We start from the raw sequence: 25,926 nt of genomic DNA on the forward strand, positions 1-25,926 counted from the left end.
CCCGCGCAGCCAAAAACACAGTCACACACACATACATACACACACATACATACACACAGTCACACACATACATACACACACATACATACACACACACGTAATTAAGAGGCTGTCCTGGTCGGGGTTTCTGGGGTCCATCTGTCATTCTGGATCCTCACAGAGGGGCCAATCAGAGACCTCCGTCACCCTGAGGGGCCAATCAGAGACCTCCGTCACCCTGAGGGGCCAATCAGAGACCTCCGTCACCCTGAGGGGCCAATCAAGACCTCCGTCACCCTGAGGGGCCAATCAGAGACCTCCGTCACCCTGAGGGGCCAATCAAGACCTCCGTCCCCCTGAAGGGCCAATCAGAGACCTCTGTCACCCTGAGGGGCCAATCAGAGTCCTCCTCCACCCTGAGGGGCCAATCAAGACCTCCTTCACCCTGAGGGGCCAATCAGAGAACTCCGTCACCCTGAGGGGCCAATCAGAGACCTCCATCACCCTGAGGGGCCAATCAGAGACCTCCGTCACCCTGAGGGAGAGCGGCCCTATCAGAGGCTTTTAATGTGAAGCTGTATTACCCCACTAGACCCAGACTACACCAAGAGGCTTTTAATGTGAAGCTGTATTACCCCTCTAGACCCAGACTACACCAAGAGGCTTTTAATGTGAAGCTGTATTACCCCCCTAGACCCCGACCACACCAAGAGGCTTTTAATGTGAAGCTGTATTACCCCCCTAGACCCCGACCACACCAAGAGGCTTTTAATGTGAAGCTGTATTACCCCCCTAGACCCCGACCACACCAAGAGGCTTTTAATGTGAAGCTGTATTACCCCACTAGACCCAGACTACACCAAGAGGCTTTTAATGTGAAGCTGTATTACCCCCACTAGACCCCGACTACACCAAGAGGCTTTTAATGTGAAGCTGTATTACCCCCCTAGACCCCGACCACACCAAGAGGCTTTTAATGTGAAGCTGTATTACATGATATGGTCCACATAATCACAGCTTCTGTTTAAGTAGGTGGGAGTAGATAGAGAATTTATAAAGCGTTTTCCTACGAGGAAGACACCCATTTCCATATATACGACCCTCTCCCTACACATAGATATACATTGACATCTCATCGTCAAATAGGCTGTGCTGCTGTGTTTGTGTGTCTACAGTGAAGGGAGCAGAGATCTTTCTACCTGGTTCAGGTGGGGGGGAGGAGTGTGTGTGAGGGGGGAGGGGTACAAAGAACCACTTGTGATCAACAATGAGGCCTGGTGGGGGGGGGGCTCTGTATCACGTATCTCTGCTCTCGGTCTCTCTTTACAAACATCAGGCCCGCTTCTTCATGGTCACAAAGGACAGGAAACACACACACACACACACACACACACACACACACACACACACACACACACACACACACACACACACACACACACACACACACACACACACACACACACACACACACACACAGGCCCACAAACTGGAAGGAGGGGCTGCTGTCGAAGAATGAGAGTACAGTCAAATGTAGCGTGATGGAATTTAACAACGATATGGGATTGAATGCACACACACACACACACACACACACACACACACACACACACACACACACACACACACACACACACACACACACACACACTTTAGATGTTAACTGATGAGCGAGGTTCCCTCAGATGATATCTGTCTGCGTGGTATGTTGTCCTCACCGGTATCAGAACTAGACCCCATTACACCATTCAGTCAGTGGGGACCGGGTTCTCTGGTCACCTTTTAGGGCATTACGAGGATGCTTCTATCCAAAGCAACTTACAACCGTTTATACACCCATCCACACATTCACACCTAACTAACACCGACACACACACACACACACACACACACACACACACACACACACACACACACACACACACACACACACACGCACGTGAAAATCCCACCCCGACCCGATAGGGTCTATTAAGGATGAGCCGTTGTTGAAGCTTTGTAAGGACGGTACTTGTATGTTTTATGGTTTCCTGTTGATTCAACAGGAGTAACATCACTGAAGACACCTGTGGCCAGGGCGGGGGGGGCGGGGGGGGGGGGGGGGGGGGGGGGGGGTGGGGGGGGGGGGGTGGGGGGGGGGGTGGGGGTGGCACTCTGCTCTACTGTACCAACGTGTGTTCACTTGCGTTACATGAAAACATGTTCATAATCGTTTCTCTATCTGTTTAATGTGAAGCACATTAAACCTCATGTTGACGTGTCCACACACAGCTGCCCCCCCCCCGGGGGTCCGAGGTGAAGACCCCTCCCAGGTGAATGTGGAGGTGACGTTCCAGGACTTTAAACGTTTACAGGAGGTAGGGTTGATGACGGGGCCCACCAGGGTGACAGCCAGGTTGATATTCTATCACAGCACGAGGAGCCTCACACTGAGCCCACGGTCACACTCCTCACACCTGCACACTCAACTTTTCCACTTGGGGATTAATCTTCTGATGACAGCTATTTATTACATGTACCAAAGCACGCATGTATCCATGAAGAGCATGCACATGCACATGCACCCAGACATTAACTCACACTAAAACACACGTTCGTGATCAAGTTATCACTAGCTGCAGTTCCATCCCCCTGATTTTATGCGAACTTTGAAGTATGGAATCAGTAAACGGTGATGGAAGCACCAACATTTATTGAATTTATTGAATTTAGTTTATCCGCTCGCTTGAGGTGTTTTTTGAGAAATGCGAAAGAGAGTAAATGCGCAAAATGGGAGATGGAAACACGCTTTCTGTGACGTAGCGAACATTGAACACACAGGACTGATGACTTCCTTCCGATTTCTGCATAACGACCGGCCATAGCAACCCTGCCGACATCAACTTGTATGTATATATTTAAGCGTTTGTATACATAGACATCCTATATCAGATATATATATATGATATAGGATGTCTATGTTTGCATATCCTTTAATTATACCGTGTCCATTAATCCCTGATATATGGACGCCTACTAAGTGATTCCAGTCAAATTGTCTGTTCAGCCTTCAAAACGAGAGCTGGTACATTGTGGAAAATGCATTAAACTGTATTCAGAAAACGCGGTCATGCTACAGACCCTACAGTATCTGGTATAAAGGCTGCGACGAATTTCGTCGCAGCCTTTACCAGCCTTTATACCAGCCTTTATACCAATTATAAATATGTACAATGTATCCTTTAAATACGTCAATGGAACAGATGGCCAATGTGAATAATAGATACGTGTGGACCGCTGAAGAGGTACAACTTTCCCTTGCTCTCATCGAAGAAAAAACATTACAGCTATTTTAGATGGAAAACAACGCAATTCCACTATATATCAGAACCGAAGAGAGGATGTTATCAATAGGATACGACAAGCCCTGGAATGTGTGTAGTTTTTCGCTCCAACCACTTGATGGAAACACACCTAATTCAAATTTCTTTTTTGCGAACTTTCTAAAGATTCGCATCACCTTTTAGATGGAAACGTGACTACTGTCAATCCCTGAGGCAGAAGAGAGTAATTCATTACATCTCTCTGTGGATGTGTGTTTGGATGTGTGTGTGGATGTGTGCGTGGATGTGTGTGTGTGGATGTGCGCGTGTGTGTGTGGATGTGCGTGTGTGTGTGTGTGGATGTGTGTGTGGATGTGTGGATGTGTGGATGTGCGTGTTTGTGTGGATATGTGTGTGAATGTGTGTGTGTGTGTGTGTGTGTGTGTGTGTGTGTGTGTGTGTGTGTGTGTGTGTGTGTGGTGTGTGTGTGGATGTGTGGATGTGTGTGTGGATGTGTGTTTGGATGTGTGTGTGTGGATGTGCTTCTTTCTGGGTTCTGTGTTCAACGGGAAAAAGTAGTGGCTCTGTTCTATCTTATCTGGGACAGGAAACAGGTTTCTTGGGGGGAGGTCACCATGTGTGTGGGGGGGGTTAAAGGAGGACAGGAAGCTGAAACCGGACCACAGGAAAACAAGCGAGAGAAGCGAACCGTTGTGGGACCAGGGACCAGTTCTCACGTGATGTCATAGGCTTACACCTCCCACCCACGCACACGCACACATGCAAACACACACACAAAACATACACACAGAAACACCCGGAATGACCAATCCCTTGAATCCCAGAATGCAGCTGAATGCTGAGGCGATCTGGAGACAGGAGAGGAATCCCTCTCACACCCACTGTCATTAGCGAACAGAGGGGGGGTGGGGCTCTGGAACAGGCCTCAGCATGACTGCTTCACCCAGAGTCACGGGGGGGGGGGAGAGGGAGAGTTTAAAAGATTAAAAAAATGGAGGACTTTTGAAACCAATAAAGGCAGATTCAGCCAGAATTTGAAGTTCATCGGGAATAAATCCCTTTTTGTTCGATTTTCCAGCCAACATGATTCTCGCAATAAGAAACTTAAGATCAGTATAATTGACATGCTGTGGTTCAGAACGATTCTCCTCCCTGACTCTTGTTAGCGTTAGCGACTGTTAGCGACGGCTAGCTTTCTCTGCCTTCCTCCTTCACCCTGCGCGGGCCTGTTCTCCTCTTCCTCCCCCTCAGAAGGGAGGAGGAGGAAGGGAGAAAGGGGGAGAGGAAGGACCCCCAGGCCACTCTTTTGTTGTCAATGAGGGTTTTTATGGGAGCTTTGAAGTGAAAGCAAAACAATCATTTAGCCATGGCTGCTGGGTTAGCTGTTGTTACCCAGTGTTTAGCAGCGGGATTAAAGCTTGGCTCTGTTGATCACCCCCACAGTAATGGGTCGAATCATACTTAATGGTATCATAGAACAGCTAATAACTACTTCCAGGGTAGTAACTAGTGTACCAAGATGTAGACGTTATATATTCTGCTTGGTGTACAGACCTCACACATGAGGGTGAAGTCTGTACTGGTGCATTCACTACTTTATGAATGAAATCGGAATCATCAAAATAAATACAATCCTGTACAAATAAAAGTCACTTCATTAGTCTTTATCAGATCCTAACTTCAAATAAGTGACCAGATTATACATTTTAGACCATCAAGCAGTGACTTTTTCACTGGTACTGCTGTACCAGTGAAGAGTCACCAGTACCAGTGAAGAGTCAACATGCAGCAGTACCAGTGACTCTTCACTGGTACTGCTGTACCAGTGAAGAGTCACCAGTACCAGTGAAGAGTCACCATACAGCAGTACCAGTGACGCTTCACTGGTACTGCTGTACCAGTGAAGAGTCACCAGTACCAGTGAAGAGTCAACATACAGCAGTACCAGTGACTCTTCACTGGTACTGCTGTACCAGTGAAGAGTCACCAGTGAAGAGTCACCATACAGCAGTACCAGTGACCCTTCACTGGTACTGCTGTATGGTGACTCTTCACTGGTACTGCTGTATGGTGTCTCTTCACTGGTACTGCTGTACCAGTGAAGGGTCACCAGTACCAGTGAAGAGTCACCACAGAGCAGTACCAGTGACTCTTCACTGGTACTGCTGTATGGTGTCTCTTCACTGGTACTGCTGTGTGGTGACTCTTCACTGGTACTGCTATGTGGTGTCTCTTCACTGGTACTGCTGTACCAGTGAAGGGTCACCAGTACCAGTGAAGAGTCCACACAGCAGTACCAGTGAAGAGTCACTGGTACTGCAGTACCAGTGAAGGGTCACCAGTACCAGTGAAGAGTCACCACACAGCAGTACCAGTGACTCTTCACTGGTACTGCTGTGTGGTGACTCTTCACTGGTACTGCTGTGTGGTGACTCTTCACTGGTACTGCTGTGTGGTGACTTTTCACTGGTACTGCTGTGTGGTGACTCTTCACTGGTACTGCTGTGTGGTGACTCTTCACTGGTACTGCTGTGTGGTGACTATGTGACCAGACCCTAACATCCTCCACTCCTTGGTGCTGCTGTGCGTCACCTCACCGTTCCACCATGTCAGTGTTCATCCTCCGTCCCCGAGGAGGGGTCAAGGTTCTGCGGTGATATTGAGTGAAGGTGTTGTCGTGTTTACCTTCCAGGTTCCTCTCTCTCCGCAGGGGGGCCGGCGACAGGGCCCCGTCCCTGGCCCCGTCCCTGGTCCCGCCGGGGGCCCCGTCCCTGGCCCCGTCCCTGGTCCCGCCGGGGGCCCCCTCCCTGGTCCCGCCGGGGGCCCCGTCCCTGGTCCCGCCGTGGGCCCCGTCCCTGGTCCCGCCGGGGGCCCCGTCCCTGGTCCCGCCGGGTGCCCCGTCCCTGGTCCCGCCGGGGGCCTCGTCCCTGGTCCCGCCGTGGGCCCCGTCCCTGGTCCCGCCGGGGGCCCTGCGGGGCTTGGGGCTCCCCCCCGCCAGGCCTCCGCTGCCGTCCGGCGGGGGCCCGTGGGAGAAGGAGGCGATCCTCCGCAGGACGGAGCCCACGCTGTTTGGGGCGCGGCCCTGAGGCTCCTCCCCCAGCCTCCTCGCCGCCCCGGGACCCCCCCCCTGGACTGCCTGGGGCCCGGGGAGCAGGGGGGTCTGGGCGGGGGGGGGCGGGGAGCAGCTGGCCCCTGGGACCGGGAGGGAGCCCCTGGGGGAGGAAGGGGGGAGGTGGGGGAGGCCGGGCGGGGAGGGGGTCCTCTCCACGCCGCTGAGGGGGAGGGGAAGAGGGAGGGGCTGGGGGAGGGCTGGGGGGGGCCAGAGAAGGGCTGGGGGGGGCCGGGGGAGGGCTGGGGGGGCCGGAGGAGGGCTGGGGGGGGCCGGGGGAGGGCTGGGGGGGGCTGGCTGCGCCCCGAGGCGGGGGCTTGGGGGTGGTGTTCATGGTGAGGTTCTCCAGATCCAGGGGGAACTTGTTGAGGCGCGGGGGCTCTCTGGCCCTGGGGGGCTGCGGGCCCTGGGGGCCCCCGTGCTGCTGGAGCCGGCGGCTCTGCGGGGCGGAGCCAGAGTGGAGCTCCGCCCCGCCGCCGTAGAGCGGGTGGCTGCTCCAGCCGGCGTTGTTATTGGCAAACCCTAATCCCAGAGGCACCCCCTCTCTCTGCCCATCCACCCCGCCCCTGAGCTCCGGAGCCCCGCCCCTGAGCTCCGGAGCCCCGCCCCTGAGCTCTGGAGCCCCGCCCCTGAGCTCCGGAGCCCCGCCCCTGAGCTCTGGAGCCCCGCCCCTGAGAGCGTCCTCAGAGTGGAACACGCCCCCGTGGGAGGAGCTCTTCTGGTGGCCGTCGGACCCCGGTGCACCCCCCAGTGCACCCCCTGGTGCACCCCCCTGGACCATGAGGTGCTGGTACTCCCCCCCGCCGTACCTCGCCGCGGAGGCGGGGGGCCCCTCCAGGCTGGAGGAGGAGCTGTGGAGGCTGTCGTTGTCGCTGCCGGGGCCCGACAGGGAGGAGTAGTAGCCGTTGGGGTGGAAGCGGTTCTGGAAGGAGGCGGCCCTGACGACCCCGCCCCCCCCGTTCTTCCTGAAGGCGGGCTTGTTCCCGTGGCTGAAGGAGAGGCTGCTGCTGACGGAGCGCGACTTCAGGCCCCCCCGCTGGGAGAGGAACGGGCTGTGGGGGTTCAGGCCCGACGAGGCCGGCGGCTGCGTGGCTCCCCGTCCCTCCTGGGTCCTGTTGTGGCTCAGGAGGAGATGGGAGGAGGAGGGGGGGGGCATGGGGGGGGCGCTGGTGCAGCCAGAGGAGAAGCTGGGGATGTCGTCCTCATCGTCGATGTCAAAGGACCTCTTGAGCGCTGTGGAGACACAGAGTCACGGTAAGAACAAGGTTCTGGCCCAGCGGGTTTCCTCTGAAAGCGGAGCTTCTTCCCTGCGCCAACCGGCTTCTACCAGCTACTCACCCCCACCTGGGGGCAGGACGTAGGCCCTTTAAGGGAACGCTGCCGTACTTCAGAGAGCCCACGTCCAGACCCTCAACTCAGCGTCGAAGGCTCTGCCTCAGCAGAGCAGAGGGGCCCCCGTCTAGAGCAGAGGGGCCCTCGTCTAGAGCAGAGGGGCCCTCGTCTAGAGCAGAGGGGCCCCCGTCTAGAGCAGAGGGGCCCTCGTCTAGAGCAGAGGGGCCCCCGTTTAGAGCAGAGGGGCCCTCGTCTAGAGCAGAGGGGCCCCCGTCTAGAGCAGAGGGGCCCCCGTCTAGAGCAGAGGGGCCCTCGTCTAGAGCAGAGGGGCCCTCGTCTAGCAGAGCAGAGGGGCCCTCGTCTAGAGCAGAGGGGCCCTCGTCTAGAGCAGAGCAGGGGCCCTCGTCTAGAGCAGAGGGGCCCCCGTCTAGAGCAGAGGGGCCCTCGTCTAGAGCAGAGGGGCCCTCGTCTAGAGCAGAGCAGAGGGGCCCTCGTTTAGAGCAGAGGGGCCCTCGTCTAGAGCGAAGGGGCCCTCGTCTAGAGCACAGGGGCCCCCGTCTAGAGTGGAGGGGCCCTCGTCTAGAGCAGAGGGGCCCTCGCTGACAGAGGGGCCCCCGTCTAGAGTGGAGGGGCCCTCGTCTAGAGCAGAGGGGCCCCCGTCTAGAGCAGAGAGCGGAGGGGCCCTCGTCTAGAGAAGAGGGGCCCTCGTCTAGAGCAGAGGGGCCCCCGTCTAGAAGCAGAGAGCGGAGGGGCACCCGTCTAGACGAGAGGACCCCGTAGCTAAGTTCTTGTTAAGGAGCTCTGACCTAGCTAATTGTTCTTGGTTAAGGGAGCCTCTGACTAGCTAATTTGTCATTGGTAGGACCTCTGACTAGCTTAATTGTTCATCAGGTGGTTAGGAGCCTCTGACAGCTAGTTGTTCATTGGTTAAGGCAAGGCAAGGCCAGGCAAACTTTATTATGTAGCACTTTTCATACACAAGGCAGACTCAAGTGCTTCACATATAAACATTGTTATACATAAAATAAAAATAAGGATAAGTAAGAAGAAAACATATGCAAAGAAATTAGTAAATAGAAAGTGCAATGTATTTAAGATCAGATCAACAGTCTCTCTGGTATCCGCGTCGGGGCTCAACCCGACCTAAAGGAACTTGGTACTTTCTTCTGGGACTCCAACCCGGATTCTAGTAACCCTTAATCCTTTCCTCTCTGGTATCAGATCATGTATCTTTCTGGTAAAAATGGAATTTAATTGAAAGTTAAAAAGGCTTTTTAGTAAGTAAAATTGAAAGTGCAATGTATTTAAGAAAGTGAGAAAATGAAATTGAAAGTTAAAAGGCATTTTAGTAAAATAAAGGTAAAGTATTTAAGATTAGCAGAAAGCTAAAGCCAACATAAAAGTCTTCAATCTTGTTTTTGAAGGTGCTCAGAGTTGGGGGCAAGTCTTAATCCTCAGGAGTTTATTCCAGCTATTTGTTGCATAGTAACTAAATCCTGCTTTACCCATGTTTCGTGTTTACTCTGGGGATAATTAACAGATTGGTCTCAGGATCTTAGTGTTCTAGAAGGCTTATGTAGTGAAGCATATCAGTTAAATATTTTTGGGCCTAAACCATGTAGGGATTATAGGTTAGCAACCATGATTTTAAAATCAATTCTCTGTCCTACAGGAAGCCAATGTAACGATTTAAGGAATGGTGTAATATGTTAAAAATTTTTGGTTCTTTGTTAAAAACTCAAGCAGCAGCGTTCTGAACACGCTGAAGCTTCCTTAGAGTTTGTTTTGGGAGACCTGTAAGGAGACCATTGCAGTAATCAAGCTTACTAGTGATAAAGCTATGTACAAGTTTTGTAAGTCTTCGGGGGGACATGAGCCCTCTAAGTCTTGCTACATTTTTAAGGTGATAATATGCAGATTGTGTAACTGATTTGATGTGACTTTCGAAATGTAAATCAGAATCCATGACAACCCCTAGATTTCTGGCTTTGATTGAGGTTTTCAGGGACAGAGAGTGAAGGTGTTGGGTTAAGGAGCCTTTGACTAGCTAATTGTTAATTGGTTAAGGAGCCTCTGACTAGCTAATTGTTATTGGTTAAAGGGCTTTAGACTAGCTAATTGTTCATTGGTTAAGGAGCCTCTGACTAGCTAATTGTCATTTGTTAAAGGGCCTTAGACTAGCTAATTGTTCATTGGTTAAGGAGCCTCTCCTTTAAAACCAGTGCACTGAATACCAGGGTGTCAACGACCTTCTGACTGTAGGGTTGAACACAGCCCTTCACTGTCTTTATGAACTTTATGAGCATGACTTTTTTTAGATGATACTGTTCAATCATGACCAAACATCATCGCCAAAGAACCCCCCTATCAAATCAAATATAGAAGACATTACATCAAGCAAACGATATCTCTTCAAGCAAAAATTCCAACATATTGACTTTTGATATCTTAATCATCATATGGAAAATTAAGATATCAAGAGTCAATATGTTGATCATCCAGACTAACTAATACTACTAACTAACATACTAACCTTTTCCAATCTTAATCATCCAGACTAACTAATAATACTAACTAAAATACTAACCTGTTCCAATCTTAATTATCCATACTAACTAATAATACTAACTAAAATGCTAACCTGTTTCTGTCTTAATCATCCATACTAACTAATACTGATAACTAACATACTAACATGTTACCATCTAAATCATCCATACTAACTAATACTAATAACTAACATACCAACCTGTTACTATCTAAATCATCCATGCTAACTAATACTACTAACATACTGCCCTGTTTCTACATAGCTTAATCATCTACTAGCTAATACCACTAACTAACATACTAAACTGTTCCTAGTACACATCTAAAGGTAATGGACAGCTAGCAACCATGTATCGGTTGGTTTATCTTTAAGAAATGTAAAGATAAACCAATTGAGACATTTCTTTCTTACTTTCTGTTTTTTCGTCTCCGGCGAACTTTGCCTTTGTATGGGAACTATTGTAGCTTCCTCCACACACACACACACACACACACACACACACACACACACACACACACACACACACACACACACACACACACACACACCACACACACACACACACACACACACAAAGAAGTGATTGAGGTATGAGTATGAGTCTGCCGAGGCCGCCGGGGTGTCGGGTTACAAGATGAAAATACTTTTCCCCAGAAGGAACAATGGAGGAAGCAGGGCTGGAGGAGGATGCAGGGCTGGAGGAGGACGAGGGCCAGGGCTCGTCTGTCCACTGAGGGAACTACAACCCCCAGACCCTGTGCACTACAACACCCAGACCCTGTGAACTACAACACCCAGACCCTGTGAACTACAACACCCAGACCCTGTGCACTACAACACCCAGACCCTGTGAACTACAACACCCTGACCCTGTGAACTACAACACCCAGACCCTGTGCACTACAACACCCAGACCCTGTGAATTACAACACCCAGACCCTGTGAACTACAACACCCAGACCCTGTGAACTACAACCCCCAGACCCTGTGAACTACAACACCCAGACCCTGTGCACTACAACACCCAGACCCTGTGAACTACAACACCCAGACCCTGTGCACTACAACACCCAGACCCTGTGAACTACAACACCCAGACCCTGTGCACTACAACACCCAGACCCTGTGAACTACAACACCAAGACCCTGTGCACTACAACACCCAGACCCTGTGAACTACAACACCCAGACCCTGTGCACTACAACACCCAGACCCTGTGAACTACAACACCAAGACCCTGTGCACTACAACTCCCAGACCCTGTGAACTACAACACACAGACCCTGTGAACTACAACCCCCAGACCCTGGGAACTACAACACCAAGACCCTGTAAACTACAACCTCCAGACCCTGTGAACTACAACCCCAGACCCTGTGCACTACAACTCCCAGACCCTGTGAACTACAACACCCTGACCCTGTGAACTACAACACCCAGAACCTGCGAACTACAACACCCAGACCCTGTGAACTACAACACCCAGACCCTGTGAACTACAACCCCCAGACCCTGTGAACTACAACCCCCAGACCCTGTGCACTACAACACCCTGACCCTGTGAACTACAACACCCAGACCCTGTGAACTACAACACCCAGAACCTGCGAACTACAACACCCAGACCCTGTGAACTACAACACCCAGACCCTCTGAACTACAACCCCCAGACCCTGTGCACTACAACTCCCAGACCCTGTGAACTACAACACCCTGACCCTGTGAACTACAACACCCAGACCCTGTGAACTACAACACCCAGAACCTGCGAACTACAACACCCAGACCCTGTGAACTACAACACCCAGACCCTCTGAACTACAACACCCAGACCCTGTGAACTACAACACCCAGACCCTGTGAACTATAACACCCAGACCCTGTGAACTACAACACCCAGACCCTGTGAACTACAACACCCAGACCCTGTGAACTACAACACCCAGACCCTGTGAACTACAACACCCAGACCCTGTGAACTACAACACCCAGACCCTGTGAACTACAACACCAAGACCCTCTGAACTACAACTCCCATACCCTCTGAACTACGACTGGGATAGCTTGCGGCTAGCCTCTGAAAGACGAACGGGAAAGGTGCTCAAAACAGACATTTCCCAAAACATTACATTTCACCACACACACACACACACACACACACACACACACACACACACACACACACACACACACACACACACACACACACACACACACACACACACACACACACACACACACACACACACACAAACACACACACACACACCAGTGAGCAGATAAGCAGGCTGTGGTATCAGGGCGCTGGCATCTTGTCTAACACCAGGATAATAATTATGGTCTGCATGTCTGTGTGTGGTGAGCTTAACTTTCAGGTATGTGCTGGTGCGTGTCTGAGTTCTGCTCTCCTCTCCTGCTTGGTAATCCCACCCAGCGGCTGGTGATCTGGTCGAGCCCCCCTCCCCACAGGGCGGGGGGCTGTCGGGGGCCGGCTCTTCTCTGGGGGACGGCTGTGGTCCCCTTCTCTGGGGAGAACCCAGCCCTAGCTTTATGGGATTTATTTAATGTGACCAAATCATCGGCTGCACTTAGATTAAGAGTCCTCTCCAGAGAGACCGGTTGTTCAGGGCACCGTAGGAGTTGAAAGGATGTTTGAACATCTTTTTATCCTCAACATCAAAGTATGAGATCAAAGACCGACACATCCTCCTCCCTAAAGGAACTGAAACACCTTTCAGATGAACTTTGTTCTACAACCAAAATGGCAAAATGTTTTGTTTTATTTTTGTTGAATTTATTGTATTATTTAGTCTTATTATTGGATTATATTATTATATATTATCTTTAATATGTGTCCATATTTGTCTATTTTGTAAAGGGATTTTTTTCAAATAAAAAAGACAACAAGACACAACCAAGCCTTTCTGTGAGGAACGAGGACAACAACACAACACCACGACAACACGACACAACACAACACCACCACAACACAACACCACCACAACACGACACAACACAACACCACACCCAACACCACACCACACCACCACACGACAACACCACCACAACACGACACAACACAACACCACCACAATACAACACCACCACAACACGACACAACACCACAACACAACACCACCACAATACAACACCACCACAACACGACACAACACAACACAACACCACACCACCACACACAGCCCAGTGTCTCCCCCTCCACCCAGTGTCTCCCCCTCCACCCAGTGTCTCCCCCTCCACCCAGTGTCTCCCCCTCCAGCCCAGTGTCTCCCCCTCCAGCCCAGTGTCTCCCCCTCCACCCAGTGTCTCCCCCTCCACCCAGTGTCTCCCCCTCCAGCCCAGTGTCTCCCCCTCCATCCAGTGTCTCCCCCTCCACCCAGTGTCTCCCCCTCCACCCAGTGTCCCCCCCTCCACCCAGTGTCTCCCCCTCCACCCAGTGTCCCCCCCTCCACCCAGTGTCCCCCCCTCCCTGCCCAGTGTCCCCCCCTCCACCCAGTGTCTCCCCCTCCACCCAGTGTCCCCCCCTCCACCCAGTGTCCCCCCCTCCACCCAGTGTCCCCCCCCTCCCTGCCCAGTGTCCCCCCCTCCACCCAGTGTCTCCCCCCTCCACCCAGTGTCCCCCCCTCCACCCAGTGTCCCCCCCTCCACCCAGTGTCCCCCCCTCCCTGCCCAGTGTCCCCCCCTCCCTGACTAGGAGAGGGCCAGCAGCTGTTGACTGGTTGGCGGGCTGCTAAACGCCCCTCAACTCCTCTCTCAGTGAAGGTCCTGCAGGCCCTGGTGTGTGTGTGTGTGTGTGTGTGTGTGTGTGTGTCTGTGTGTGTGTGTGTGTGTGTGTGTGTGTGTGTGTGTCTGTGTGTGTCTGTGTGTGTGTGTGTGTGTGTCTGTGTGTGTGTGTGTCTGTGTGTGTGTGTGTGTCTGTGTGTGTGTGTGTGTGTGTGTGTGTGTGTGTTGTGTGTGTGTGTGTGTGTGTGTGTGTGTGTGTGTGTGTGTGTGTGTGTGTGTGTGTGTCTGTGTGGTGTCTGTGTGTGTGTGTGTGTGTCTGTGGGTGTGTGTGTGTGTGTGTGTGTCTGTGTGTGTCTGTGTGTGTGTGTCTGTGTGTGTGTGTGTGTGTGTGTGTGTGTGTGTGTCTGTGTGTGTCTGTGTGTGTGTCTGTGGGTGTGTGCTTGTGTCTGTGTGTGACTGTGTGTATGTGTGTGTGTGTCTGAGTGCATGTGTGGGTACTCATGTGTGCATGGGTTAGTGTGGTCACAGAACGTGTGTTACCTCCTTAACCCCCCCGGCTGTAGAGATACATTGATCTGAAGAACACGGTGGTGACCTTTTATCTATTAAATTAAAGATCAAATACACACAGGGGTTTATCTGAACCTATAGGAAGGTAGAGGAACAAAGAGGAACCATGAGGAACATAGAGGAACCTAAAGGAACCTAGAGGAACATAGAGGAGGTAGAGGAACCTATAGGAAGGTAGAGGAACAAAGAGGAACCATGAGGAGGTAGAGGAACCTAGAGGAACCTAGAGGAGGTAGAGGAACCTAGAGGTACCTAGAGGAGGTAGAGGAACCTATAGGAAGGTAGAGGAACCTAGAGGAACCTAGAGGAACCTAAAGGAACCTAGAGGCACATAGAGGAGGTAGAGGAACCTATAGGAAGGTAGAGGAACAAAGAGGAACCATGAGGAACATAGAGGAACCTAGAGGAACATAGAGGAGGTAGAGGAACCTATAGGAAGGTAGAGGAACAAAGAAGAACCATGAGGAGGTAGAGGAACCTAGAGGAACCTAGAGGAGGTAGAGGAACCTAGAGGTACCTAGAGGAGGTAGAGGAACCTATAGGAAGGTAGAGGAACCTAGAGGAACCTAGAGGAACCTAAAGGAACCTAGAGGCACATAGAGGAGGTAGAGGAACCTATAGGAAGGTAGAGGAACAAAGAGGAACCATGAGGAGGTAGAGGAACCTAGAGGAGGTAGAGGAACCTAGAGGAGGTAGAGGAACCTATAGGAAGGTAGAGGAACCTAGAGGAACCTATAGGAAGGTAGAGGAACAAAGAGGAACCATGAGGAGCCTAGAGGAACCTAAAGCAACCTAGAGGAACATAGAGGAGGTAGAGGAACCATGAGGAACCTAGAGGAACCTAAAGAGGAACCATGAGGAGGTAGAGGAACCTAGAGGAACCTAGAGGAGGTAGAGGAACCTATAGGAAGGTAGAGGAACCTAGAGGAACCTAAAGGAACCTAGAGGAACCTAAAGGAACCTAGAGGAGGTAGAGGAACCTAGAGGAACCTAAAGGAACCTAGAGGATGTAGAGGAACCTAAAGGAACCTAGAGGAACCTAGAGGAACAGAGAGGATGTAGAGGAACCTAGAGGAACCTAGAGGAGGTAGAGGAACCTAGAGGAACCTAGAGGAACCTAGAGGAGGTAGAGGAACCTAGAGGAACCTAAAGGAACCTAGAGGTGGTAGAGGAACCAAGAGGATCCTAGAGGAGCAGAGAGCCGGTGAGTGTCCCGTGGGGAGGGGGCTCCTAGGGCCTGTGGCCGTGCGGGAGGAGATGGGTCCGGGCCTGCCCAGGGAGCCACACCTCCCCGATGGGCGCATTCCACCAAGGAATGGAACGGGGGACCCGACCACAGGTCAGACGGGTGGGGACACGCACGCACACACACACACACACACACACACACACACACACACACACACACACACACACACACACACACACACACACACACACACACACACACACACACACACACACACACACACACACACACACGTCATTTCAGAAATTAAAAGGAAATTCAAAGAAGATTCTCCCATGCCGTCTTCAGGTACAGAAATAGGTTCCTCCCTCCCTCAAACGCACACACACAAACGCACACACACACACACACACACACACACACACACACATACACACACACACACACACACACACAAACGCACACACAAACGGCTCGGTGTAGTCCGGCTGAGACCACCTCCCCTACTGAACGCACATCTGGAAGGGTGCATTCCGAGCACCCATGTGCAATGTCGTAACATTGCAAATAATCATAGTGTCTGAGGCCTCATAAACACGGTGCACCTCCTGCCCTGTTTAGATGTCTAGCAGACATGTACCCCAGCGGGAGACAGCCTGGACCACACTAACACTAACCCTCTGTCGTAGGAAGGGGTCAAAACGCCGTCTGGTATCATGAGGATGTTTTAAGACTACCTCTTGTCTTGTGTCCATGGGCAGGCTGTAATCATGCTGCTGAATATCATTCTCTAATGACAAAATAAGATCGACCCTGAACTTTATATTGTGTAGTGTCTGCTACCAGCTTATGAGGATGATGGTAGCATGTACGTACGTACGTATGTATGTATGTAGGCATGTGTGTATATACGTACGTATGTATGAAGGTACGGATGTATTCTTTAGATTCAAACGTATCATGGAGGCCTTTTAAATCATGGGTGGAAAGTTTCAGAGCCCCAACGGGGAAATCTGAGAGGATAAATAATAAGCTGAAGATGAACTTTTGTGTGAGTGTGTGTGTGTGTGGGTTGGATGCACACACGCACACACACACACACACACACACACACGGGCCAGCGCGGGGATGCTGGGGGACCGCGTGAGGGCGGGGGCTGATCCTCAGAACCCTAACCCTAACACTAACCCTAACCCTAACCCTAAACCGCGTGGATCCATGAGAACACCATGAGAACCTCTAGTGACGCTGGGGGGGCCCTGAGAACCTCTAGTGACGCTGGGGGGGCCCTGAGAACCTCTAGTGACGCTGGGGGGGGGGCCCTGAGAACCTCTAGTGACGCTGGGGGGGCCCTGAGGACCTCTAGTGACGCTGGGGGGGGGTCCCTGAGAACCTCTAGTGACGCTGGGGGGGCCCTGAGAACCTCTAGTGACGCTGAGAACCTCTAGTTGACGCTGGGGGGGCACCTGAGAACCTCTAGTGACCGCTGGGGGGGGGGCCCTGAGAACTCTCGTGACGCTGGGGGGGGGGGGGGGGGACCTGAGAAACCTCTAGTGACGCGGGGGGGCCCTGAGAACCTTAGTGGCCGCTGGGGGGGGGGCCTGAGACCTCTAGTGACGTGGGGGGGGGGCACTGAGAACCTATAGTGTACGCTGGGGCGGCCCCTCGCCGAACCTCTAGTGATGCTGGGGGGGCCCTGAGGACACATCTGTGGACGCTGGGGGGCACTGAGAAACCCTCCGTGACGCTGGGGCGGGGGGCCCTGAGAAACTCTAGTCGAGGTGGGGGCCGGCTGAGAACCGATCGTGAAGCTGGGGGGCCCCTGAGAACCTCTAGTGACGCTGGGGGGGGGCCCTGAGACCTATAGTGACGCTGGGGGGGCCCGGAGAACCTCTAGTGATGCTGGGGGGGCCCTGATGAACCTCTAGTGACGCTGGGGGTGGGGGGGGCCCTGAGAACCTCTAGTGATGCTGGGGGGGCCTGAGAACCTCTAGTGACGCTGGGGGGGGGGGGGCCCTGAGAACCTCTAGTGACGCTGGGGGGGCCCTGAGAACCTCTAGTGACGCTGGGGGGGGGGCCCTGAGAACCTCTAGTGACGCTGGGGGGGCCCTGAGAACCTCTAGTGACGCTGGGGGGGGGGGCCCTAAGAACCTCTAGTGACGCTGGGGGGGGGGGCCCTGAGAACCTCTAGTGACGCTGGGGGGGGGGCCCTGAGAACCTCTAGTGACGCTGGGGGGGCCCTGAGAACCTCTAGTGATGCTGGGGGGGGCCTGAGAACCTCTAGTGACGCTGGGGGGGGGGGGGGCCTGAGAACCTCTAGTGACGCTGGGGGGCCCTGAGAACCTCTAGTGACGCTGGGGGGCCCTGAGAACCTCTAGTGACGCTGGGGGTGGGGGGCCCTGAGAACCGCTAGTGACGCTGGGGGGGCCCTGAGAACCTCTAGTGACGCTGGGGGTGGGGGGCCCTGAGAACCTCTAGTGACGCTGGGGGGGGGGGCCCTGAGAACCTCTAGTGACGCTGGGGGGGCCCTGAGAACCTCTAGTGACGCTGGGGGAGGGGGCCCTTAGAACCGCTAGTGACGCTGGGGGGGGGGGGGCCCTGAGGACCTCTAGTGACGCTGGGGGGGGGGGCCCTGAGAACCTCTAGTGACGCTGGGGGGGCCCTGAGAACCTCTAGTGACGCTGGGGGGGGGGGGGCCCTGAGAACCGCTAGTGACGCTGGGGGGGGGGGGGGCCCTGAGAACCTCTAGTGACGCTGGGGGGGGGGGCCCTGAGAACCTCTAGTGACGCTGGGGGGGGGGGGCCCTGAGAACCTCTAGTGACGCTGGGGGGGGGGGGGCCCTGAGAACCTCTAGTGATGCTGGGGGTGGGGGGCCCTGAGAACCTCTAGTGACGCTGGGGGGGCCCTGAGAACCTCTAGTGACGCTGGGGGGGGGGCCCTGAGAACCTCTAGTGACACTGGGGGGGGGGGCCCTTAGAACCGCTAGTGACGCTGGGGGCCCTGAGAACCTCTAGTGACGCTGGGGGGGCCCTGAGAACCTCTAGTGACGCTGGGGGGGCTCTGAGAACCTCTCGTGACTCTGGGGGGGCCCTGAGAACCTCTAGTGACGCTGGGAGGCGGGGCCCTGAGAACCTCTAGTGACGCTGGGGGGTCCCTGAGAACCTCTAGTGACGCTGGGGGGGGCCCTGAGAACCTCTCGTGACGCTGGGGGGGCCCTGAGAACCTCTAGTGACGCTGGGGGGGCCCTGAGAACCTATTGTGACGCTGGGGGGGCCCCTGAGAACCTCTAGTGACGCTGGGGGGGCCCTGAGAACCTCTTGTGACGCTGGGGGGGGCCCTGAGAACCTCTAGTGACGCTGGGGGGCCCTGATAACCTCTAGTGACGCTGGGGGGGCCCTGAGAACCTCTAGTGACGCTGGGGGGGCCCTGAGAACCTCTAGTGACGCTGGGGGGGCCCTAAGAACCTCTAGTGAAGCTGGGGGGGCCCTGAGAACCTCTAGTGACGCTGGGGGGGGGGGGGCCCTGAGAACCTCTTGTGACGCTGGGGGGGCCCTGAGAACCTCTAGTGATGCTGGGGGGGGGGGGCCCTGAGAACCTCTAGTGACGCTGGGGGGGCCCTGAGAACCTCTTGTGACGCTGGGGGGGGGGCCCTGAGAACCTCTAGTGACACTGGGGGGGGGGCCCTGAGAACCTCTAGTGACGCACGGATTGTGTGAATGAGAATGTGTCAAAATAAATTTGCGTGTGCATGTGCGTGCATGCGTGTGCATGCGTGTCTGTTTGTGCATGCGTTTGTGCGTTCATGTGTGTGCATTTGTGCATGCTAGTGTGGGATGATTTGTGTGGTTGTGCATATTTGTGTGCATGCATGTGCGTCTGGGTGCATGTGTTCGCATGTGTGTGTGTTTGTGGTGATTGTGTTTGTGCTTTGCGTGCGTGTATATGTGTGTATCTGTGTGTATGTGTGGGTGTCTGTGCGTGCATGTGTGTGTGTGTGTGTGTGTGTGTGTGTGTGTGTGTGTGGGTGTCTGTGCGTGCATGTGTGTGTGTGTGTTTGTGTGTGTGTGTGTGTGGGTGTCTGTGCGTGCATGTATGTGTGCGTGTTCATGTGCGTGCGTGCGTGCATGTGTGTGTGTGTGCGTGTCTGTGTGTGCATGTGTGTGTGTGTGTGTGTTTCTGTGTGTGTGTGTGTGTGTGTGTGTGTGTGTGTGTGTGTGTGTGTGTGTGTGTGTGTGTGTGTGTGTGTGTGTGTGTGTGTGTGCCAGCGGTCCGGCAGTCATGGGACCCTCTGATCGTTTGAGGCTTTTCCAGACGGTTGAGCTGAAGTGACAGGAGCTGGATAGAGTCTCCTCACTACTAACACTAACCCTACCTCCTCACTACTAACACTAACCCTACCTCCACACTACTAACACTAACCCTACCTCCTCACTACTAACACTAACCCTACCTCCTCACTACTAACACTAACCCTACCTCCTCACTACTAACACTAACCCTACCTCCTCACTACTAACACTAACCCTACCTCCTCACTACTAACCCTACCTCCTCACTACGAACACTAACCCTACCTCCTCACTACTAACACTAACCCTACCTCCTCACTACTAACACTAACCCTACCTCCTCACTACTAACCCTACCTCCTCACTACTAACACTAACCCTACCTCCTCACTACTAACACTAACCCTACCTCCTCACTACTAACCCTACCTCCTCACTACTAACACTAACCCTACCTCCTCACTACTAACACTAACCCTACCTCCTCACTACTAACACTAACCCTACCTCCTCACTACTAACACTAACCCTACCTCCTCACTACTAACACTAACCCTACCTCCTCACCACTAACACTAACCCTACCTCCTCACCACTAACACTAACCCTACCTCCTCACTACTAACACTAACCCTACCTCCTCACTACTAACACTAACCCTACCTCCTCACTACTAACACTAACCCTACCTCCTCACTACTAACACTAACCCTACCTCCTCACTACTAACACTAACCCTACCTCCTCACTACTAACACTAACCCTACCTCCTCACTACTAACACTAACCCTACCTCCTCACCACTAACACTAACCCTACCTCCTCACTACTAACACTAACCCTACCTCCTCACTACTAACACTAACCCTACCTCCTCACTACTAACACTAACCCTACCTCCTCACTACTAACACTAACCCTACCTCCTCACTACTAACACTAACCCTACCTCCTCACTACTAACACTAACCCTACCACCTCACTACTAACACTAACCCTACCTCCTCACTACTAACACTAACCCTACCTCCTCACTACTAACACTAACCCTACCTCCTCACTACTAACACTAACCCTACCTCCTCACTACTAACACTAACCCTACCTCCTCACTACTAACACTAACCCTACCTCCTCACTACTAACACTAACCCTACCTCCTCACTACTAACACTAACCCTACCTCCTCACTACTAACCCTACCTCCTCACTACTAACCCTACCTCCTCACTACTAACCCTACCTCCTCACTACTAACACTAACCCTACCTCCTCAATACTAACACTAACCCTACCTCCTCACTACTAACACTAACCCTACCTCCTCACTACTAACACTAACCCTACCTCCTCACTACTAACACTAACCCTACCTCCTCACTACTAACACTAACCCTACCTCCTCACTACTAACACTAACCCTACCTCCTCACTACTAACACTAACCCTACCTCCTCACTACTAACACTAACCCTACCACCTCACTACTAACACTAACCCTACCTCCTCAATACTAACACTAACCCTACCTCCTCACTACTAACCCTACCTCCTCACTACTAACACTAACCCTACCTCCTCACTACTAACACTAACCCTACCTCCTCACTACTAACACTAACCCTACCTCCTCACTACTAACCCTACCTCCTCACCACTAACACTAACCCTACCTCCTCACTACTAACACTAACCCTACCTCCTCACTACTAACCCTACCTCCTCACCACTAACACTAACCCTACCTCCTCACTACTAACACTAACCCTACCTCCTCACTACTAACACTAACCCTACCTCCTCACTACTAACACTAACCCTACCTCCTCACTACTAACCCTACCTCCTCACCACTAACACTAACCCGACCTCCTCACTACTAACACTAACCCTACCTCCTCACTACTAACCCTACCTCCTCACCACTAACACTAACCCTACCTCCTCACTACTAACACTAACCCTACCTCCTCACTACTAACACTAACCCTACCTCCACACTACTAACACTAACCCTACCTCCTCACTACTAACACTAACCCTACCTCCTCACTACTAACACTAACCCTACCTCCTCACTACTAACACTAACCCTACCTCCTCACTACTAACACTAACCCTACCTCCTCACTACTAACACTAACCCTACCTCCTCTCTACTAACCCTACCTCCTCACTACTAACACTAACCCTACCTCCTCACTACTAACACTAACCCTACCTCCTCACTACTAACACTAACCCTACCTCCTCACTACTAACACTAACCCTACCTCCTCACTACTAACACTAACCCTACCTCCTCACTACTAACACTAACCCTACCTCCTCACTACTAACACTAACCCTACCACCTCACTACTAACACTAACCCTACCTCCACACTACTAACACTAACCCTACCTCCTCACTACTAACACTCACCCTACCTCCTCACCACTAACACTAACCCTACCTCCTCACTACTAACACTAACCCTACCTCCTCACTACTAACACTAACCCTACCTCCTCACTACTAACACTAACCCTACCTCCTCACCACTAACACTAACCCTACCTCCTCACTACTAACACTAACCCTACCTCCTCACTACTAACACTAACCCTACCTCCTCACTACTAACACTAACCCTACCTCCTCTCTACTAACCCTACCTCCTCACTACTAACACTAACCCTACCTCCTCACTACGAACACTAACCCTACCTCCTCACTACTAACACTAACCCTACCACCTCACTACTAACACTAACCCTACCTCCTCCACCCCTCCACCGTTCACCCAGCACCACCCCTCCACCCTCTCTCTTCAAGGGCCCCACCCAGTCCCCCCACCAGCGGCCCTGGCTGGGGGCCTGAATGGGGGCCTGGGTGGGGGCCTGGGTGGGGCCTGGGTGGGGCCTGGCTGGGAGCCTGGCTGGGGGCCTGGCTAAGGGCCTGGCTGGGGGCCTGGCTGGGGGCCTGGCTAAGGGCCTGGTTGGGGCCTGGTTGGGGCCTGGGTGGGGGCCTGGCTGGGGGCCTGGCTGGGGGCCTGGCTAAGGGCCTGGCTGGGGGCCTGGCTGGGGGCCTGGCTAAGGGCCTGGTTGGGGCCTGGTTGGGGCCTGGCTGGGGGCCTGGTTGGGGCCTGGGTGGGGGCCTGGGTGGGGCCTGGGTGGGGGCCTGGCTGGGGGCCTGGTTGGGGCCTGGGTGGGGGCCTGGCTGGGGGCCTGGTTGGGGCCTGGGTGGGGCCTGGGTGGGGGCCTGGCTGGGGGCCTGGCTGGGGGCCTGGCTGGGGGCCTGGCTAAGGGCCTGGTTGGGGCCTGGTTGGGGCCTGGGTGGGGCCTGGCTGGGAGCCTGGCTGGGGGCCTGGCTAAGGGCCTGGCTGGGGGCCTGGCTGGGGGCCTGGCTAAGGGCCTGGTTGGGGCCTGGTTGGGGCCTGGGTGGGGGCCTGGCTGGGGGCCTGGCTGGGGGCCTGGCTAAGGGCCTGGCTGGGGGCCTGGTTGGGGCCTGGTTGGGGCCTGGGTGGGGGCCTGGCTGGGTGCCTGGCTGGGGGCCTGGCCAAGGGCATGGTTGGGGCCTGGGTGGGGTCCTGGCTGGGGGCCTGGTTTGGGCCTGGGTGGGGCCTGGGTGGGGGCCTGGCTGGGGGCCTTGTTGGGGCCTGGTTGGGGGCCTGGGTGGGGCCTGGTTGGGGCCTGGGTGGGGCCTGGGTGGGGGCCTGGCTGGGGGCCTGGTGGGGTCCTGGCTGGGGGCCTGGTTGGGGCCTGGGTGGGGGCCTGGCTGGGGGCCTTGTTGGGGCCTGGTTGGGGGCCTGGGTGGGGCCTGGTTGGGGCCTGGGTGGGGCCTTGCTGGGGGCCTGGCTGGGGGCCTGGTTGGGTGTCTGGGTGGGGCCTGGGTTCCCCCCCTGCTAGGACTCTGGAGACGGAGACATAAAGCTCCCTTTCATCCAGAGCCTGAAGAATGCCAGCATCTGTCGGGGGAGTCTAGTCCCATGAAGGGTTAGAGAGGGATCAGCGATGGGCCTCTGGGGGCCACCTAGTGGGGCTGCTCCCCCCCGAGGGGACGGTGGACGGGCAGACCCCACCCCATTAGCACCGGAACCACACCGGCAGTCTGTGTCCCAGGGGCCGGTGGCCACGCCCCGGTGGGGTCGGTGGTGGTGGCCACGCCCCGGTGGGGTTGGCCACGCCCCGGTGGTGGTGGCCACGCCCCTGTGGTGGTGGCCACGCCCCTGTGGTGGTGGCCACGCCCCGGTGGTGGTGGCCACGCCCCGCTAGGCCCGTACAGGTTAAGTGCTGGGAGCTAGCTGGTCAGACGATGTGTCTTGTTGTGGAGGTCATTAAACTCTGAGAAGTCCATTCAGAGGCCGGGGGGGGGGGGGGGGGGGGGGGGCGCTAGAGGGGGCTGGAGGATAAGCTGCTGCTTGCTAATTAGCTGCTAATGTGTACAAAGTCATCAACAGTTCAGATGACAGCATGAAGCCATGTGACCATGTTCTGAAGTGATGAAGTCCCTGTAACCACAGCATTGTTCATAGGCAAGGGGCTAGGCTAATGTGTTAGGCTAACAGGCTAGCACCTGTCCTAACGGGGGGTATTGAGGGAGGGAAATCTGTTTTTACCTTTTACTTTTAACCTCACACTCTCCGTTCCCACATCGCAGTGTTCGAATGCTCCCCATCTCCTCAATGCGCCCCACTCTTCCCCCTGATGCCCCAACAACAGATCCTGGCACGATGCAGAGATGTTGGTCGCTGGCTGCCTGGTTCACAGCTGGACCTTATAGGCTCCTCACAGTCACATTATTAAGCAGCTGATTGACCAGTGAATGAACTTCTTCAGAGCCTGACTGAAGCGCTCTCGTCAGGTTGAAAGTAAATAAACATCCCAATGAATCGGCCCCAGTTCTGGACCTTCATCAGAGGAACACAGAGCTGCTTCAGGAACAACCGGACAGGAGTCCACGACCCAACGCCTCACTGCGTTAACTAAACTCGGTTAACCTTAGAGTACACACACTCTCACTCTCCCTCTCTCACACACACACACACACACGCACACGCACACGCACACACACGCACACGCGCGCACGCACGCTCATAAACACACGGACACCGTGAACTGCGTTCCCAGTGACCCCACTGGGATGCTGTGGATGGTTTTCGCTTCCTGTGACTTCGTATCACCGTCTGGGGTCTCCCTTTCCAAAGCATTTGTTGTTTGCTACTTTCTATTCGAATTTCCTTATTTTAATCTGGATTTTGTTTCTACTATTTCTAGGCGGTTTTAGTGAACTTCCTCCCGGGTCCTCAGGGCTGAAGCAGGTCAGTCAATACAGGCTATAGCCTACTGACCTGCTTCAGCCCTGAGGACCTGGTTTCCACCCCGTTATACCGGAATACATATGCATATTTATATAATATATATATAATATATATATATATATATATATATATATATATATATATATATATATATATATATACACCAATGTATTCCGATATAACGGGGTGTTGAACAAGGAGTCAATATATATACACACATGTATTCCTATACAACGGGATGCTGGATCCTTACCTTCAAAGTCGGACAGAATCCCCTCCAGGTGGTCGTTCACAGAGAACCCCGACATCATGATCCAAGGCAGGAAACAAGCTTTAGGATTACGGGTCAGAAAAGTGTATCCTACTGGAACCCTCGGTGTCAAACACCATAAAAAAAGGCCTTGTAATAACTTATATTACAGACACAAACTTGAGGGCAGTCTTGTAACGTGTGCGTCCGACAGCACTCCGAACGAGGACTGCGTTCCGCGGTGGAACAGGAGATCCAGAGGTCCGACGCACCGCCCCCTTTCGTCCCCT

General features: G+C 53.8%; 1 protein-coding gene across 1 annotated transcript in view; it reads right to left on the reverse strand.

The window, feature by feature from the left end:
- Positions 1-6,460, reverse strand: part of septin12 (septin 12) — a 38,971-nt gene extending 32,511 nt beyond the window's left edge. The window contains exon 1 of the mRNA XM_056605780.1: positions 5,988-6,460. The gene's annotated coding sequence lies outside the window, so the exon portion shown is untranslated. The remainder of the gene's footprint in view (positions 1-5,987) is intronic.
- Between the last annotated feature and the right edge of the window lie 19,466 nt (positions 6,461-25,926).

The sequence above is a fragment of the Gadus chalcogrammus genome, chromosome 2 (genome assembly GCF_026213295.1).
Source record: "Gadus chalcogrammus isolate NIFS_2021 chromosome 2, NIFS_Gcha_1.0, whole genome shotgun sequence".
Classification (NCBI taxonomy): Eukaryota; Metazoa; Chordata; class Actinopteri; order Gadiformes; family Gadidae; genus Gadus; species Gadus chalcogrammus.